Genomic DNA, 17,089 nt, shown 5'->3' with positions numbered 1-17,089 from the left:
CAGCTCAGTAGAATGCAGCCTTCCTTAGGATCCCGTAAGTCTGTAAGGTGGCGTGGCCGGGGGAGGAGCGAGCCGGCCGGCGCCGCGCTGTGGGGCACAGCCGCGGGGTGGGCGGGGCCGCGCGTCCCGTCGGCCCGACCCCCTTGCTTGCCTGCAGCACATCTTAGGGCCTTTTTCACACGCTTGCATATTTAACTTGATCAAGATTGGACTGAGTGTAGTTCTGTCTCGTGATTTCGTACACGAAGCTATTTCGCGTGTACAAGTCCCTGTCCCTACATTTCTTATGAAGGCATTTTTCACAGACTGCACAGTGGTCCGGCAAACGCTGTGCGTGACGCACGACTCGCGGGCTTGGGCACCGGGAGACGCAGAGGGCGGCGCCCAGGCCAGGGCGCTGAGCCGGCTGCGGGCGGCTCGTCGGGGCGGCGGGCGGCGGGGCGGGCGGACCCCGGGCTGGGGGCAGAGGAGACGTGGGCCCCCGGGGGGGGGGGCGTCGTAGGCTGTGATAAGGACGTTGCTTTTTCTCCGAGCGAAGCGAGAAGCCATTGGGTTTTTAAAACCTTTCCCTCTGATTATCGAGATACAGTTCGTATGCCGTAAACAGCACCGCCTTCAGTGCGCAGTTGAGGGGGTGCCCGTGGATCCGCGGTGTGCGCGTCCCTGCTGATCCCAGGACTAGAGGCGTGGCGCCTCCCGGCCGCCCCCCCGCCCCGCGGGTCCCGCCCCCGTAACCAGCCACCGCTTCCGCTGAGCCCCGCAGCGCGGCTTCTCCGGAGACGCCGTGCGAAAGGATAGCCACGCGCTGAGGCCTTTCAGGGCCGCCTTCTTCACTGAGCTTGTCTGTTTTCAAGGCGCGTCCCTGTCGTAGCAGGGGTCGGGACGCCGCCCCTTTTTATGGCTGAATAACGTTGCGTTGTGCGAACTGGCCACATCTAGCTTACTTCTTCACCAGTCGGTGTGCGCTCGGGTCGTTTTGCCCTTTATGAACAATGCTGCTATGCATGTCCATATGTAAGTCTTTATGTGAACGTATGTTTTAAATTCTTTTGGGTCAAAGAAAACCAGAGCCAGGAGATAGTAAAGTGGAGACAGCAGATCTTAGTCAGGAATTACTGCAACAGGAGAAAGGAGCCCTCGGTGCAGGACCAGGCCCAGTTCTGGGACAAGCGGGGGTTTATAGCCACGGAGCTGGGAGGAGCAGAGGGGTGGTGGGTGGACGGAAAACTATCAAGAGGAAACCTCAGGGTAAGGGGTTTTCTGGCGGAACCAACCGACTGGACTCCTGCTGGAGGCAGGCCACGTGGTCGATGTCCTCTGGGGCGGGGGGGACACGAGGGGTCTGGTCGGACATGAGGGCGGGGGCTTCTGGTTCAGTGGACTTAGGGTTCTTGCTGAAGCCGGGCCCTGAGCACACGCCCGAGGACGGGGCGGGGCCGGCTCGGAGGGCCCGTCTGTAGTCCAGCGTCGGGTCCAGGAGAGGGGCTTTGCTGGTCCCTGGGACCAGAAGTGCGGGGTCACGTGGCCACCCTGGGGCAACCATGTGAAGAGCTATTGGACTTTCTTCCTCAGGGGCTGCTCTGTTTTGTGTTCCCACCAGCAGGGTAGGAGGGCCGCCTTCTCTCCACGTACTCGTCAACTCCTGTATTTTCCATGTTTTTGATTCTAGCCATCCTGTGGTGTGACGTGGCCTCCTGTGGTTTTGCTTTGTGTCCCTGGATGACTGAGGTGTTCGACCATCTTTCCACGGGCCTAGCGGTCACTTGTCTCCCTTAGAGAAATCTCCGTTCAAGTAACCACTGGACTAAAAAGCCTTTCAGTGTAACGTACAAAGAGAACACAAATTCTGCGTGTGCCTGCGTGACTTCGCGAAGTGAACGCACTTGTGTGGCCAGCACCCCCGGAGAGCTGGACCGGGTGGCACCTGGGGAGCGCCCTGCTGGCCCGCTGGCCGCTGGCCTTGAGGGGCATGACGGGTCCGCTCTTCTCTTTGGAAAACGTCAAGCTGGCCCCACGTGGGGAACAGCCTTTACAAATGGTCCCTTGGAGAACACGTTTGTAAATAAATCTTGGCCTGCATTTCTCCGCGTCCCCTCAGGAGGGCATCCTGGAGCGGGCGTCGCAGGTCGAATGGAACGCGTGTTTCAAAGCCCTCCTGACGTGCAGCCACGTTAGTCATCTCCTTGCTTTCCCAGCAAAACGTCACGCGGCTCAGAGTCCAGGGCCAGGCAGACACCCAGGCAGAATGTGACTGAAGGCGGGAAGGCTTTTCAAAAAAGAAAATGACGAGATAGTGGCTCCTGGCTGCGGGAGAGACACGGAGTGAGGAGTGAGGGACGACGGCCGGGAGGGCGGGCAGCAGGCCGGACTCTCCCCAGCGGCCCTGCTGGGGAGCCACTCCTGGACCGCAACCTGGAGGGAGAATGAGGCGGGTAGGCGTCCTCAGGAACTGGGACTTGGAAGACCCCAAACCCAGCAGAAAACCAGCAGGCGGCTTGGTGGGTTAGGGTCAGCATCAGCGAGCAGACCTGTGATGACGGCGGCCAGGTCGAGGCCCCCCAGCACCCTTGGGGCCGGGGGCCGTCACAGGGCTGGGGCCTGGGCTGCGGGGCATCTGAAGCTCAGTCCCTGCCCTGCTGGTCACGCTGGGAAGGGCTGTAGCCCTGAACCTACGAAGAAAAGCGCAGTTGTCTTGGGGAAAGGAGAGTGGAACCCCTGCCGCCTCCTTCACCTGCGCACCCATGTCCTGGAACACGTGGCACCTGAGCACGGCCTCCCAGGGCAGCCTTGCAGCCATGCCCGTCCCTCAGGCCTCCCGGTCCCCGCGCTCTCCAGCTGGACCTGGTCTCCGGTGCAGGTCTGTCCACGGCGGTTTCGCCATGTGGCCCAGGGCTAGGCTCCAACGGCTTCATCCTGTACCTTCTTATCCCAGTATGGCCAAGTGGTTATCAAATACTTTTTAAAGAAATGCAAGAAGTGTCAACTCGATGGCAGACTTGTGTCGAATGTGTAATCTGAACACGAGCTGAGGCTCACGCTGCAGAGACGAGAGTGGGGAAGCACTCCCGCGCCGGGGCCTCCGCGAGGCCCATCCCTCACCTCCCGTTTGCTGATTGGATGGCTCAGCTCATGCTGTCCAACAGAGCATCCTACACCCTTCCATGCGCTAGAGGCCTGGGTTAAACAGAATAGCGATCAGTAGTCTAGGGACTATCTGACAACCTGCGGTTGCCTTGAAGATTGAGTGAAAATGTCAAAGGAAGTTAGCCTAGCCCTTGCCGCCCCAAATGTAAGCCCGCTGAGGATGGCTCGGCAGCCTTTTAGGAACCCGCTGGGAGGGGCTTCACGGAGGACACGTCCCGGGCATCTAGAGAGGGTTAGCCATGCGAGGGCTCTGGGCGCTCGAGGGTGCAGGCTCCAGGAACGGGGGGGCAGAAGGACACCCCAGGCTCCCTGGAAGCATGTACGATGGTTGCCCCTGAGCAGAGCTGCCCCACGTAGACCAGATGGAGCTTTGCTGATCACAGGCAGGAAAACACCGCGCCTGCTTTTCCCGCAGACGAAGGAGGTCCGACTCCCGAAATAAGATGTGGACCGTCCCCCAGCCCTGCTGCGCCGTGGGTACTAAACCGGTGTTCTCTGTGCTAACGAACACACATTTATTAAGGGCCTGCTCTGTTCTGGGTGACGTGTTGGGCCCAGGACGGCACAGCACAGCCGTCACCCTCAGGGCTCAAAGTCTAGCAGAAGGTGAGAGAAACATGACCAAATACGTTCTGAGGACGTGATGGAAACAGATGTCAAACGCTGTGCACGTGATAGTGCTTTTCCACTTTCACCCGCGTGAAGAGTGTGTTGTGTTTCTTTCCTAGTCTCAAGGATCACTGGATTTTAAAACTGGAAACGATCTAGGAGGCCGTTCAGGCTAGTTCCTTCCTGCTGAGCCCAGGGCGGTGGGGGAGTGTGGACCACCCCGAGCCCTGGCTCCAGCCCGAGCCCGTGGGTGTTTCCTCCGGCGGCAGTAACAAAGCCCCACAAAGCCAGTGGCTCAGACACGTGGCTCGTGTGGATCAGGGATAAAACCCTACGAGCCTCACACACTGAGAGGGACGGACGGACTTGGAAATGTGGGGTGGGCTGTGCGCCGACGCTGGGGAGGGGTCTGGAATGAGCTTTCGGCCGTCTTCCCTGATGGGCACCGGCAGGTGCATGTCTAACTGACCCGAGGGGGCATCCTCTGCATTTGGCTTGGCGTGCCTTCTGCAGCTTTTCTCCCTTTGGAAATGAACTTCCCAAATGGATCAGTGGGTCAAATCTGAAGCATCTGTTATTCCCTGACTCACACATAAAATGGGGTCGTCCCATTTTGGGCACTTCCAGAAGTGTGTGACCCTAGGCCCACGTCTTGCACGCTTTCTGCCTGTTTCCTCACCTGTATGATGATGATAACCCAGGACCCCTCCCTTGTCGCTACGAGGCTGCTGTGCGGAGAGGCCCGGGAGCCATTGCGCGGAGTCTGGTAGGCAGTGTCGCCACTGTCGCTGTCGCCACCCCCGGGGGCTCTGTCCCGGCCAAGGGGGAGGCTTGCTGGGGGGTTTGTTAATTATAGGGTTTGGGATGATCTCTAAGGATGTTCAAGACACCTTGGTCTTAGCAGCAGGTTAGAGGCGCCCTCCACTTGGTGCCGAGCGACTGAGGGCGTGGATATCTGCGAGTCTGCGCTTAGGTTTCACGCACGACTCGTGCTTACGTGACTACGGTTTTCTGCGTGTGACAAGGTTATTCAGCATCAAGTTCCTCGTGGATAACTTCACTTTTAATTGGGATCCCTGGTCCTTGGACATGGTGTTCAGACAGCATTGCAGTTGTGTGAAAGCTGTCTGAGCTCTGAGCCAGGCCCCTCCTCATCCCACGGCCACTGAGATGTGTGGGGTTGTCAGCTTCGCGCCTGTCACACCCTTGTTTCCCAAGAACAGAAGGTGATAAAGCCGTTGGGACCAGGATCATTCCTGCCTAGAGTTTTCCTCTGAGCAAAACCTGCTTTTGATTTTGCCTTTTGTCTTGTTCTGCCTGTTTCCAGGAGGTGGCAGCCCGAGCCTGCAGATGACACCGTGGCCCGGGCTCCTGGGGGACACGGGGACGTCCGTGTCAGGTGAGGCCCCACTGTGCCTGTAACACTGGGACCGTCTCCCAGAATGGCTCGTAGGGGACTTTCCTTCAGCAGAAGGCTGGCATGCCTCGTGGGCTTTCTGTGCTAGTTATAAGGGGAAGTTCTGTAACGTAGAAAATCTGTAGCTTCTCTGGTTTTTCAAAACTTTGCATCTCTCTTGCCAAGCTTAAAGCTGCAGAAAGAGAACGTTCCAGGTTCTAGAACCTCTCAGCACTCTGTACTCCGTGCTCCGACACTGAGTGCAGCTGGCTCCGGTGAACTTTTAACAACAAAACTCACAAAATACCAGAAAGAAAAGGAGAACGGATTAGTGATGTTGGGGAGGAGGCGTTTCCACCTGTTTGAACGGACAGCTTGGATGGCAGAAGGGAAACAAGGAGCTCTTTGGAATGAGGGTTCCTGGGGCTGGAGGGAGAGGAGCATTGCTTTTCCAGATTTGCCGTTTTAAACTGCAGTTTGGTGTGCAAGCTTCCAGGCATTGGCTCCCCTTCTGCATGTACCGTCGTACAAATGCACGCATACACACACACAGATAACATGCAGTACTGTTATCGTATAAAACACACACGTACATGTATGAGATGTAAGCACTGTCAGGCAACTTGTCACTTAAATAAATAGATCTGGGCATCTACATACTTCTGTGCAAACATAGCTTTCCCTTTATTTTTAAGGACTTACAGAATTTTGCTATCCTGTATTTTATTTATCCAATTTATTCAACTTAGAACCTTTAGGTTTCTAAATGTTATTGTTGTTATTTCAAAAAGAAATCTGCAATAAACATCTTTGTGCAAAGAGGCTGAGTTGCTGGGACAAGAAGCAAAAGCATCAATAATTTGCACAATTTTCACATACTGCCAATTAACCTCCCAAAGTGGGCAGGCTTACCCTGCAAGGCCAGTGGGCGCAGCTGCTTCCCTCCTCGCAGGCTCGCTGTGAGCGCTGGTGTGTCTTCTGCCCCGGCCCACCCCAGCTCTCACATGGGGGCAAGGATACAGCTTTGCGGGGAGACAGCCAGGCTACTGCATGTTTAGCACAGTGTCTGGGCTGATTGGAAAGAATTAAAAAAGAATTAAAAGAATTCCTGAGGTCACTTCTCAGGGCCGACACTCCAGTTGGAGGACGTGAGAAACGATGGAGCCAGCAGGCTGCTGTGAGATGCTGTTTGCTTCTCTGCAGTTACAGCTGTCAGGACCAGGAGCTATTTTTGTCCCAGATATAAAAGAGGTTGGTATTGTTTTAGCTCAGACACAAGTGGGAAGGCACAGCCCCTTGTCCATCCTCTCCAAGGAGCCCAGCTGTTTAGGGGGGACCACCAGCTGGCCCGTGCGGGGTCCATCCTTACAGGACAATAGCCCCAGGGCCCGTTTTCCGGGTCAGCCCAGATAAGCCCCTTCCAAGCTGGGAGGAGGCTGCTCTGGCAGGTTGCTTCAACTGGGTTGAGTTCCCAGCTCAAGTAGAAAAATTTCTTTAATGGGAGAGTTTGTAAAAAACTTGTTCCAACACGGACGCCCAGTGCCCCCACAGATCTGTTCTGTCCCTGTGGAGAGTGCTCTGGTGCCCCTAGAGTGGAGGTGAGTGATGGCCGGGGCCTTGATGTGAGACATGCCAGTGGGGTCACACCAGTGACCTGGGCTGTCTCTCCTTGGGCTCCAGCCAACGTCACAGAAGCTGGCAGAGCCACGTGTGGCCTCACGTGGGACAGACCTAGTGCGCCCTGAGCCGTGGCTGGGCTGGGGCTGAGTGTGACAGACGTCTCCTGCCTGCAGGTGTTGGGCGAAGAAACACCGGGACTTCTCCGGGATTCCATGCCCCTTAGCGCAGTGACAGCAGAAGCCTTGACTTTCCCACAGGGCTCGATGACCTCAGGACACAGGACACGGCAGTGTATTCTCAGCCACACGAGGCAGCAGGTTGCAGGGTTTCTAACGTACTTTTGGAGGCTTTGGCAGCTCCACTGCTGTTCCGTGGGTTTTCTCTTATGTGTGGTTTTCCTGGCAAAGGGGTGATTGATTACTTGACGAGGTGCTGGTCTGTTTTCAGTCAGCACCCCTGAAGGGGAACCCAGGCAGCTCCCAGGAGCCCCAGGAGCAGGCTCGCCGAGGTGCGCCCGGGCTGGGAAGCCACCCGCGTCCCCTCCGGTCCCCGGCTCAGGGCTTTTCAGCTGCCTGCCCCTGGACGTTCTGCTGCAGTTTTTCCAATAGAGTTTTAAATTCATAGGAGAACTGACCTGGAAAGGATCTTAGAAACCATGGAAACTGTGCCTTCATTTTCCAGGTGAGGAACTTAAAATCCTGTGAGGTTAAACGAGGCTGAAGCAGACCCTATCCCGTGGAACTGCACAACGGTTGGGGAAATTTTGAAGGGATGGACAGGGTGGACAGGGAATTAGGGGAGACTTGTAAAGAGCTGGTTCTGGAAAGATGGTGGAAGTTTCTCAGAGAGCGAGAAAAGACATTCCAGGTGGAGGAAAACCATGGCTACCTGCCCAGAGGTGGGTATCAAAGTCTCCTGGGGCCCCAGCAAAGAGACCACGGGGAAGGGCGATGGTGGATGCAGTGGCAGGCAGGCTGCAGCCACGTTGTGACTCGCAGGTGTGCCATGCTTGGAGGTGTGATGTCTTTAGTGTCCAGATGTCTTAGCCAGGTGCATGGTGAGTCCTTGGGTTCATGACAAGGTCATCACGGTCAGCCCTTAAGATCCCAGAGGCTTCGTCACTTTGGTCAGTGTCCCTGTCAAAGGGCTGTCTGGATTAGATGAATTCAAGGAAGATGTCTGTCAAGAGCCCTTAGTTTTACTTGCATATGTTCCAGGTGTGAGCACTTCTGTGTTAAGTCTCAGTTTCTCAGCTGTCATGTGGCAGCTCTTGGGGAAATGCACTGTGCTGTCCATGAGCCTGCCTTGAGTTACTGAAAACATATCGAGCTGGTAGCAAAAAGTCCACACTGCAGTGTGGACACTGGTAGGTGAGTGTCTATAAACGCTTGCTTTCCAAATCTCATTCCTAGACCTGAACGGTCTCCGGTCGTGGCCCCCACGAACGTGGAGTTAGCTTGCACGAGGACAAGATCCTGGGACACCGTTTTTATTCCAGGGCGAACATTTTACAAAGTGAAATGGTTACTTCCTGAAACACACCCTGGGCGTAATTTCAGCGTTACTCACTCAGCAGGCAGCTTCTGGCACTTGGGCAATGGGGTCACCTCCTCTGTCGTGACTGTCTGCGCTCTTCTAGACATTGCAGGAAGTCCCCAACCCGATGCCCTTTCAGAGCTGAGCCCGTTCCAGAGAAAGCGCTGGTCCTTGCTGGTGGGTCCCTTTGCTTTAAGCGTGTAAACCATGGTTCCTTCCAGGTCAGTCCCCCTGCCTCAGAAGGGCAGGCGTCTCTGCGTTACTCACCCTTCTCATCCGTCCTCTGCATCCCGGAGACTGAAGCCTGCAGCTTTCCCCTGTCACACTGCTCGCCTCTCCTTGATGCGTTTGTGCTGATTGGCGTTTAGCAAGTCACAGCGCCCGGTGGCTCCCAGCTCTCCCTGGGGGAGGGTCTAGCCCCGCAGGGATGTGGGGATGCAGGTCACAGGTCCCCCTCACTCCCAGCGTGCTTTCTGCTCCACGGACTTGCCCCTGTTCTGGTCAAGGTGCCTCTCAGTCCTTGACCAATAAAGAAGGAAGCCAAGAGGGTGTCAGCGGCACTGCACGTTGTAATTACATAGAATAAAGCTGGAAGGAGACGCCAGGAAAGGCCTCTTACAGCAGGTAACGGGAGGTATTTAAAAAAATACGTGCCTCTGGCTGCGGGATCCTGATGAGGGGAGGTAAAGTGTTGGGTTCCTAAATCAACAGTGGTCCCCCAGGCACCCTTCAGTCTGGTTAAGATACTACCAGGCTCATCACCATACCGTCTCTCCTGTCGGCGTGACATCACAGCCATGTAAGCGCGGGCTTGTACATCACACCCCCACCCCCCATCTCCTCTAGGAAATAAACTTGCAAACTCATGAAACACCACGGGCTGAAACGCCCTGCGTCACGTTGCATGCGGAAGGACTTGTACCAGTTCAGCCGTCCGACCTCAGCACAGCCCCGCGGCCGGAGGGGAATGGCAGGGCGCCCGGAAGAGACCCCAGGGGCCTTCCTCACACGGACTAGAGCATCCCCGCCTCCCCTGCGCAGATGGGCCTGGCCGCAGTGGGACCAGGACAGGTTCCCAGTGCCGGACGTCAGAGGGGCCACGGCAAACCCAGTGCCGGTCCTTATGGAAGGGGTGCTTTTGCCTGAAGGAAAAAATTAGTAGGCATCACCGTGTGACAGAGCCAGCTGCCGGGCAAGACGCAAAGTGGCGCAGCGACCGCGCTGTCTCTTGCGTCTGCTTAACCCGACGGCGCCCTGCAAAGGCAGCCGCCCCCCTCCCGTCACAGCGGGCGTCGGGGTGGGCGCCCCCCGCTTCCTTAGTCCGCGCGTGAGGCCTGGCCGGCCGGACAGCGAGTTCTGTGGGCGCACGCGGTGTCCACCTTCTCCCCTGACACTGCCGATAACGCCCAGCCGGCTCACCTGGGACCACGCCAGGCAGGGCCCTGTTCTCAGGCCTGAGCCGTGGGAGACCCCTCTGCAGGCGGGTCCCCTTTCGAGTGATGCTGGTTGAAAAGCCAGCGCCTTCTGCTCTGAAGATGTCTTTCAGCTGCAAATGTTTTCATCATCAGAGGCATTTCATCTCAATAGCCAGTGATTCAAAACATTACCAGTGACATTTTTTCCGACTCCACATATGAGTGATGTCATATGGCATTTTTCTTTCTCTTTCTAGCTTACTTCACTTAGTATGACGGGCTCCAGGTCCACCCAAATAATGACACAAATGAAGTTACTTACAAAGCAGAAACAGACTCACCGACATAGAAAACAAACCTGTGGTCACCGGGGGAAAGGGGGTGGGATGGACACACTGCTGTATGTAAAACAGACAAACGAGCAGGTCCTGCTGTGCAGCACAGGGGCCTGAGTCAGTGCCCTGTGACAGCCTAGAGTGCGAAAGAACAGGGAAAGGAGGGCACGTGTACAGCTGAGCCACCGTGCTGTGTGCCAGGAAGCAGCGCAGCATTGTAAACCGACTGGCTTTGATAAAAAAGAAAAAGAAGAAAGAAACAAATAAAAAATGAAAGATGACCAGTGAAATGAACTTGTCCCCACCTCCGTGTTACCCGCTTCCCCCCTGCTCTGAGCGCTTGGGCTGAGGGCCTGGCTGAGGGCCCTGGGACGGACAGACCCGAGCTTGGAGAGACAGACGGATGGACACAGACCCGAGTTTAAAGCCCAGCGGCCCTCGGCACGTCCTACACTCGAGCCGTCTGAGCTGAGTCTCAGCCTGTCTGTGTGCAGAGAGAGGGTGGTCTCTCTGCTTTCAGGGGTCTGGGGGCTCAGAGGAGGGTCCGGGAAGCACCGAGCAGCAGCAGGTGGGTAGTCCTGTCCCTGGGCAGTGAGGATGGAGGTCCCCGAGCCCTGGTCCCGGGCAGATGTAGGGACTCCAGCCACGGGAGGGGCACGTGGGGGTGCTCTGGGCCCGGGTCCTGGGACACGCATCTGCTCCCGGCTGGAGGTGTGGGTCCCCTCGGCCCTACTCACAGCCTGGCTCAGATGTCCCCCACCTAGCTCCTCGTGTCCCCCTCCGACACCTGCCCTCTCGTCCCTCCCAGCCTACCTTGGACATTCTCCACCTTGCACAGCCCGATGCACTCCCTCAGACAGTCTCCATTTCACGTGCCCCATTCGCTCCCTCACACTCTACCTCAGACATCCTCCCACCCCTGTGCTACCTCGATGTTTTTCATCTTGTTCCCCCTCAACTTCTGCCTCTCACTGTTACCGAGTCCAAATGTGTCTGCTCGCTGCACGACAGGCCAATTGAATGAGAGACGAGGTGCAGGGGAAGGAGAATGACTTTATTCGGAAGGACAGCAGGCTGAGAAGATGGGGGACTCATGTCCTGGAGAACCATCCTCCCCAAGACACAGTTCAGGCTCCTGAAAGGGGAGGGGCTGTGCCTGGTTGCCTCAAACTTCCTGGTGTGGGAATCCTTTGTTCCTGCAGCTGTCCCCGTGGGCCAGGCCGTGATGTTCCTGTAAACCTCCAACAAGGCAATGCTGTTCTCTGTCCTGCACCTTTTTGTCTCTGTATGAGTGGAGACATGACCTACCCTTAAGGGTCAGAGCCTGGAGAACGGGCTCTCCCGTCCATGTCAGGCTCCAGGTGACATTCTTCTACAAAAGGTGCAGAACCAGCAGGACCCAGCCCAGGACGCAGAGCCCGGCATTGGAGCTAAAGGCACAGCTCTCGCGTGGAGTTGGTCTGCTCTTCCCTGTGACGATGTGTTCCCCGTCTTGTCTCTTCCCAAGCCCCACCTCAGCTGTTCCCCGTCCTGTCCCCCTCACGCCTGACCTCAGATTGTCTTTAGCGTGTTTCCCCTCACCTTTACCCCAGGCGTTTCCCACCCTCCTACCCCTCACAATGCAGGCCAGCCGCCCCCCCGACGTGTGCCCGTCAAGACCGCCCTCAGCGGCCCCCGGCCCCCGCCCCCCGCGCGGGGCCGCCGTCGGGGCCCCTGTCTCCTGCGCCGGCTCCGCCCTCACCTCTGCGCTGAGACCGCGGCGCTGCCGGCTTAGTTCCGTGAAGCGCGGCCTCGCTGTGTGTCTCCGCGCAGGCTGCCTCCTGCGCTGGCTACTTCCCCGCCGTGAACTTTGGCGCCTCAAGTGAAGGGCGTGTCAACGAGCTCAGTAATCGTGAGGAATCATTTTTATCTTCAAGGTATTTTCAAAGATCCCTTTGAGTCCTGTCAGCTCAACTCGTCCGAAGCCTGGTGACTCCACGTCAGGTTTCCCATCGATGTTACTAAAACGTGAGAGAGGAGGGCCTTTGTCACTCAGGCCACGCGGAGCGCAGGTCCAGCGTCCCTCAGGCACACACGTGCTGTCCTGCGTCGCGGCCTCCGCCTCTGATATGTGTCCCCCGTGCCTCGTGGTGAGGACTCTAGGGGTATGAACTCAGAGCAGCCCGCCGTCCCAGGTGGGCGCGGTGACCTGTCTGCATTGCAACCCAACAGAGGCTTTTTTAAACACCTTAAATCCATCAGCCAAGACGTAAACTTTGCGTGCGTGTGGGAAGTATGTTAAGTGCTCTAAAGTCTCCCTTCAAACGACAGTGAAAGAAAGAGACGAGGGTATGACCACAGCGGGCAGCCCTGTTTTTCGCGTCTCCCGATCGTTCCCACAGAGACGTCAGCCCCGCACAGTGATTCCTGTTGGCTACCGCCCCACACACTCAGGAGCGAAGTGCGATTACAGCCGGTAGGCCTCGCGCAGCCTGAACTGAAAACCTGCGCTTGCCCGGGCTGAACGGCTCAGCCCCGGGCGCAGCTGCGACACGGGCGCTCCGCCCGCCGTGCGAGGTGGGGCGGCTCCTTCGGGCGCTGCGTCCTTGGCTGAGGCCACAGGCCTCGCGAGGGCGCCCGGCTTCCACCTGCTTTGTTTTAGCCCTTTCAGTCCTCTTCTAAGTAAAAGTAGGCCATGCTTAGTACTTGCAGGTTCAGTTCACTGGGGCACACCCCATGGACTTTAGGGCTGACATGTCCCCTCGCCCTGCGACCAAGCGCAGCGCTGAACACAGGTGGACGAGGTGGCCCTGGCCTGGAGCTCGTCAAGCGTCAAGTTGGCTTCAAGTGCTGGTGCCCATTCAGGGGCACGTTAATGCGAGTGTCCTGCTCAGCGCCCTGTGACAGGACCGTCCTCCGTCTGCCAGGAGCCATCCCGCCCCACACTCCCGGGGGTGCGAGGACGCTGCTGTCCCCTCGGGCTGGGTCCCTGGAGCGGGAGCAGGCGGTCCTGACCTAGAGGACCGCGCGGCGCCGGCCCGGGCGAGCCCGGTGCCCCGGGCACTGTCCAGCGACGGGGAAGCGACCAGGCTGCGATCAGGAGACGTTCTGGGTAAACTATTCAGGAGATCTCAGAAGAAAGGGCCTGGAATCTCCACAGCTCCCGCGATTTGTGTAACTATTTCCTCTCTCCAAAAACAAATTTACTTTGTTCCTGTATTTGTACAATTGCATTCCCCTAATTTTACAGGATTTTGACTGGGCAAAGTCCCCCAGTCTCCAGGGACATGCGGGGAAAGGTGGTGTGCAGGGTTCAGCTCTAAGGTTCTGAAGTACTCCTGGTGTCTCCCCTGCACTCAGACCCAGGCGAGAACGGGCAAGGGCCCAGGACTCCTCTCCCTGGGAGCCGGCCCTCCTTCGCCACGCTGGCCGAGAGGGGCCCTGGGTCTGCCTGCTCGACGCCACCTGAGCAGCCATCCCTGATTCGCGTGGGCGTGCCTGTTTGCGCTGTCTAAGCTGCCCTGGGTCCCCATCTAACCTGCTGGATCCCGAGATCAGCCCTCCGCAGCGGGGGTCACTGCCCTATCCCAGAAGCTGTTTGGAGTGTAGGCTCATCTCCGGTGGTGACACTGATTGCAGGTCACTGTAGTCATGTAATGGGAGTGGATTATGGATGCTAAATGCTACAGACTGAATGATTGTGTCGTCCTAAAATCTTGTGTTAAAATCCTAACCCCCAGTCTGATGGTGTTAGGAGGTGGGACCTTTGGGAGGTGATTGGGTCATTAGGGTGGAGCCCCCTTGAATGGGATTGGCGCTTTGTCAAATGGGGCCCAGAGGATCCCACCCCTTCCTCCACGTGGGGACACAGGGAGAAGACAGCGTCTGTGAACCAGGAAGCAGGCTGTCACCAGACGCTGAGTCTGCAGGCACCTGGATCTTGGACGTCCAGCCCTGGGACTGAGAGGGCCCCGTGCGTGTGCTCTGGTACAGCAGCCCCAACAGATCCAAACAGTAACGTTCTACGAGGGGGCCCCCAAATGCCCACACGCCCCCTCACCGCCGGGAAACTAGAATGCACGTTAGGAAGCAGGACGTTCTTTGAAGGACGTCTCCACCGTCACACACGTGGAGACTAAGGGCCTGCACCTTGTCATGTGAGGACCGGTGGGCTGAAGGCAGGGACGCTGCTTCCCCCAGTGCTGCTGACACAGACCCTCAAGACGGCCCGTCCACTGTCGATGGTGTGGAGAGCCGTCCCCATAGGCTCTGAAGCCTGAGCTGTGACTGGGGCTCCTCGGTGGCCAGAGGGACATCTGCCCTCATTCTCGCCATGTCACCAACTCTGATTTAGAAGGTTGGCTGTGATGCTGTCAGCCTGCAGCCTTCACGGGGAAGAACAGACATGCTCGTGTGTGTGTGTGTGCAACCGAATCACTTTGCTGTTCACCTGAAATGAATGCAACACTGCAAATTTAATAAAAAATTAAATTACACATCATTTGACGAATAAAAATGGACCAATTTTAATTAAAACATTTAGCTTTTTAAAAATTATTTGAATTATGTCTGTTCAGCCACGTTAGCATAGCTTTCTCCCTATATTTCCCTTGCCGATTGTCACAAGCCCATCGGACATTACGACCTGGGACACGATTCCGGAGAACAAGCAGCAAAGGTGTTGATAAGTAACAGTGACATTTACTGAGCAGCTGCCAAGCATCAAGCATCCTCCTAGGTGTCAACTCACACGTTTCCGTGGTGACTCTGTCATGCGGGTACTGTTACCACGCCCACTTTCCTGATGTAGAAACGGAGGCACAGACGATGCACCCAACTCGGCGGGTGGAAGCAAGCCGTCAGTGTCGCACCCTTGTCTCCTCTGTTAAATGTGGGGAATCTGCAATCCAAACAGGCTGCCCTGGGACCGTGTCTGTCCTCCCAGTGCTGGGCGTCTGGGGTCTGGCAGGTGCCCGGGACCCAAACTGCGGGAGCAGTGGTTTAGCTGGAGGGGGATGGTTCACTGGCACGAACTGCACGTGTTCTCTAGAGCTTGTAAAAAAAACGTGTAAAAAATATGACCCAGAAAATTAATAGAAGAGTGTGTTTTGAGAGCCGAGGCAGCTGTAAGTACCTCTGCTGGGTGGAGGCTAAAGAGAACTTGGCATTTGGAGGGTCTGCCTTATTTTCTCAGGCCTCGGGGAGGGAAACCCCACCCTCGACTGTGTCTCCCCTGGTCAGTTGCCGCCATCACCTTGTCTTCTGATGGCCAGAAGGTTCCAGATCAACGTCAGCCTTTATCTGGGTTAATGTGAAAGTGTTGGCGTCTCGGGCTGTGCCTCTCCGCGTAAACTTTAGAATCAGGTTGCCAGTTTCTGCGACCAACCCCCCCGCGGGAATTTCGGGCGGGACCGCAGCGAGTTCACAGGTGGAGCGGGAGGAGGTGCCCTCCGGTCTTCCCCTGCAGGGCGTTTCTTTGCGTGTCATTTGATGTCCCTCGTCAGAGTTCTGTCTTCCCCCATGGACCTCGCACACAGCTGTTACCACTGTACTTACGCAGTTTCTTGGGGGGGGGGGCGCTAATGTGAGTGGCAGTGTGTTTTTATTTTCAGACTCCACTTGCTCATTGCTGGAAGCACTGACTTTCTAACCATTATTTTTCCACTTTTCATCTCCTCCCACATTTGCTAACAAGGCCTTCAGTGCACTTGTAATTAAGGTGGTGACATGAACGAGGGGGGACTAGTGATTCCCTGTGAGTATCGAACAGTGTTTGGACAGAGTTTAACTTCCCCACGCCACCAGGACCACGTGACCGTGCCACTTCACTTCTGCTTAGTGGAGGCTGTTCATCTCTGTCATCGTGTGACCAGCTCCTCCGGCCACCCTGCCAGAGGGGCCTGGCCTTGACCTCGCCTTGGGTCTGCACTGACCTCACCATGGGGCTGTCCTCTCCTCCTTGGGTGGAGGGCACACTCCTCCCTTACACGTCATTTTTGGAAGGAAAACCTTGAAGAGTGATTCCTGACACTGGGAGGACCGACAACACTCTCAGGGGTTTCGCCTGGTGAGAGAGCTGAGTCAGCTGTTTACGCCCCAGGATGCTGGAACGTTCTAGACGTGCTGTGGTGGTTTCCAGAAAGAGAGCAATTCGGCATTAAGAAATCTTTAGAGTAACCGAGGGCAAGTGACAGCTTAGTTGGCAGTTTTTAATTATGCGGTGCTGTGATTACGTTATCAAGTCCAAACTCGTTCTGCTCGCTGCATGACAGGCCAGTAAATCAGGAGACGAGGTGCAGGGGAAGGAAGAGTGACTTTATTCAGAAAGCTGACAGACCAAGATGGGGGACTCATGTCCTGGAGAACCATCCTCCCCAAGGCACAGTTCAGGCTCCTGAAAGGGGTGGGGGTGTGCCTGGTTGCTGCAAACTTCCTGGTGTGGGAAGCCTTTGTTCCTGCAGCTGTCCCCATGGGCCAGGCTGAGATGTTCCTGTAAACCTCCAACAAGGCAATGCTGTTCTCTGTCCTGCACCTTTTTGTCTCTGTATGAGTGGAGACATGTCCTACCCTTAAGGGTCGGAGCCTGGAGAACGGGCTCTCCCGTCCGTGTCAGGCTCCAGGCGACATTCTTCTACAAAAGGTGCAGAACCGGCAGGACTCAGCCCAGGACGCAGAGCCCAGGGTTGGAGCCAACGGAACAGACCTAACATGGAGTCAGACGTGTTTCCCCATTACAGTTGTGTGGCTCAAACACGTTCTTTCTGCCCTCAAAACCCAGCCAACAGCAGCCCGCTCTGTCCCCTGACGTGCGTGCAGAGCTGGGAGATGTGCACTTTTCCTCACGGCTGCCAGCGAGTGGCTCTGGCATCTGGTCTCTCTGACCTTTAGCTGCTGCCCTGTGCTGTGAGGGGCGGAGGGGTGGGAGGCGAGGGCCCGTGGTACCCCCGGCAGCTGGAATGTCTCATAATTCTGTCCTCCTCCCTCAGCCGGTGGGAGGCCTTCGTGTGAATCAGATAAAATGACCCTTCCTCCAGATGGTCCCTTCATCTGTCCAA

The sequence above is a fragment of the Camelus dromedarius genome, chromosome 6, assembly GCF_036321535.1.
Source record: "Camelus dromedarius isolate mCamDro1 chromosome 6, mCamDro1.pat, whole genome shotgun sequence".
NCBI classification, from domain to species: Eukaryota; Metazoa; Chordata; class Mammalia; order Artiodactyla; family Camelidae; genus Camelus; species Camelus dromedarius.
This window is presented reverse-complemented; position numbering follows the sequence as displayed.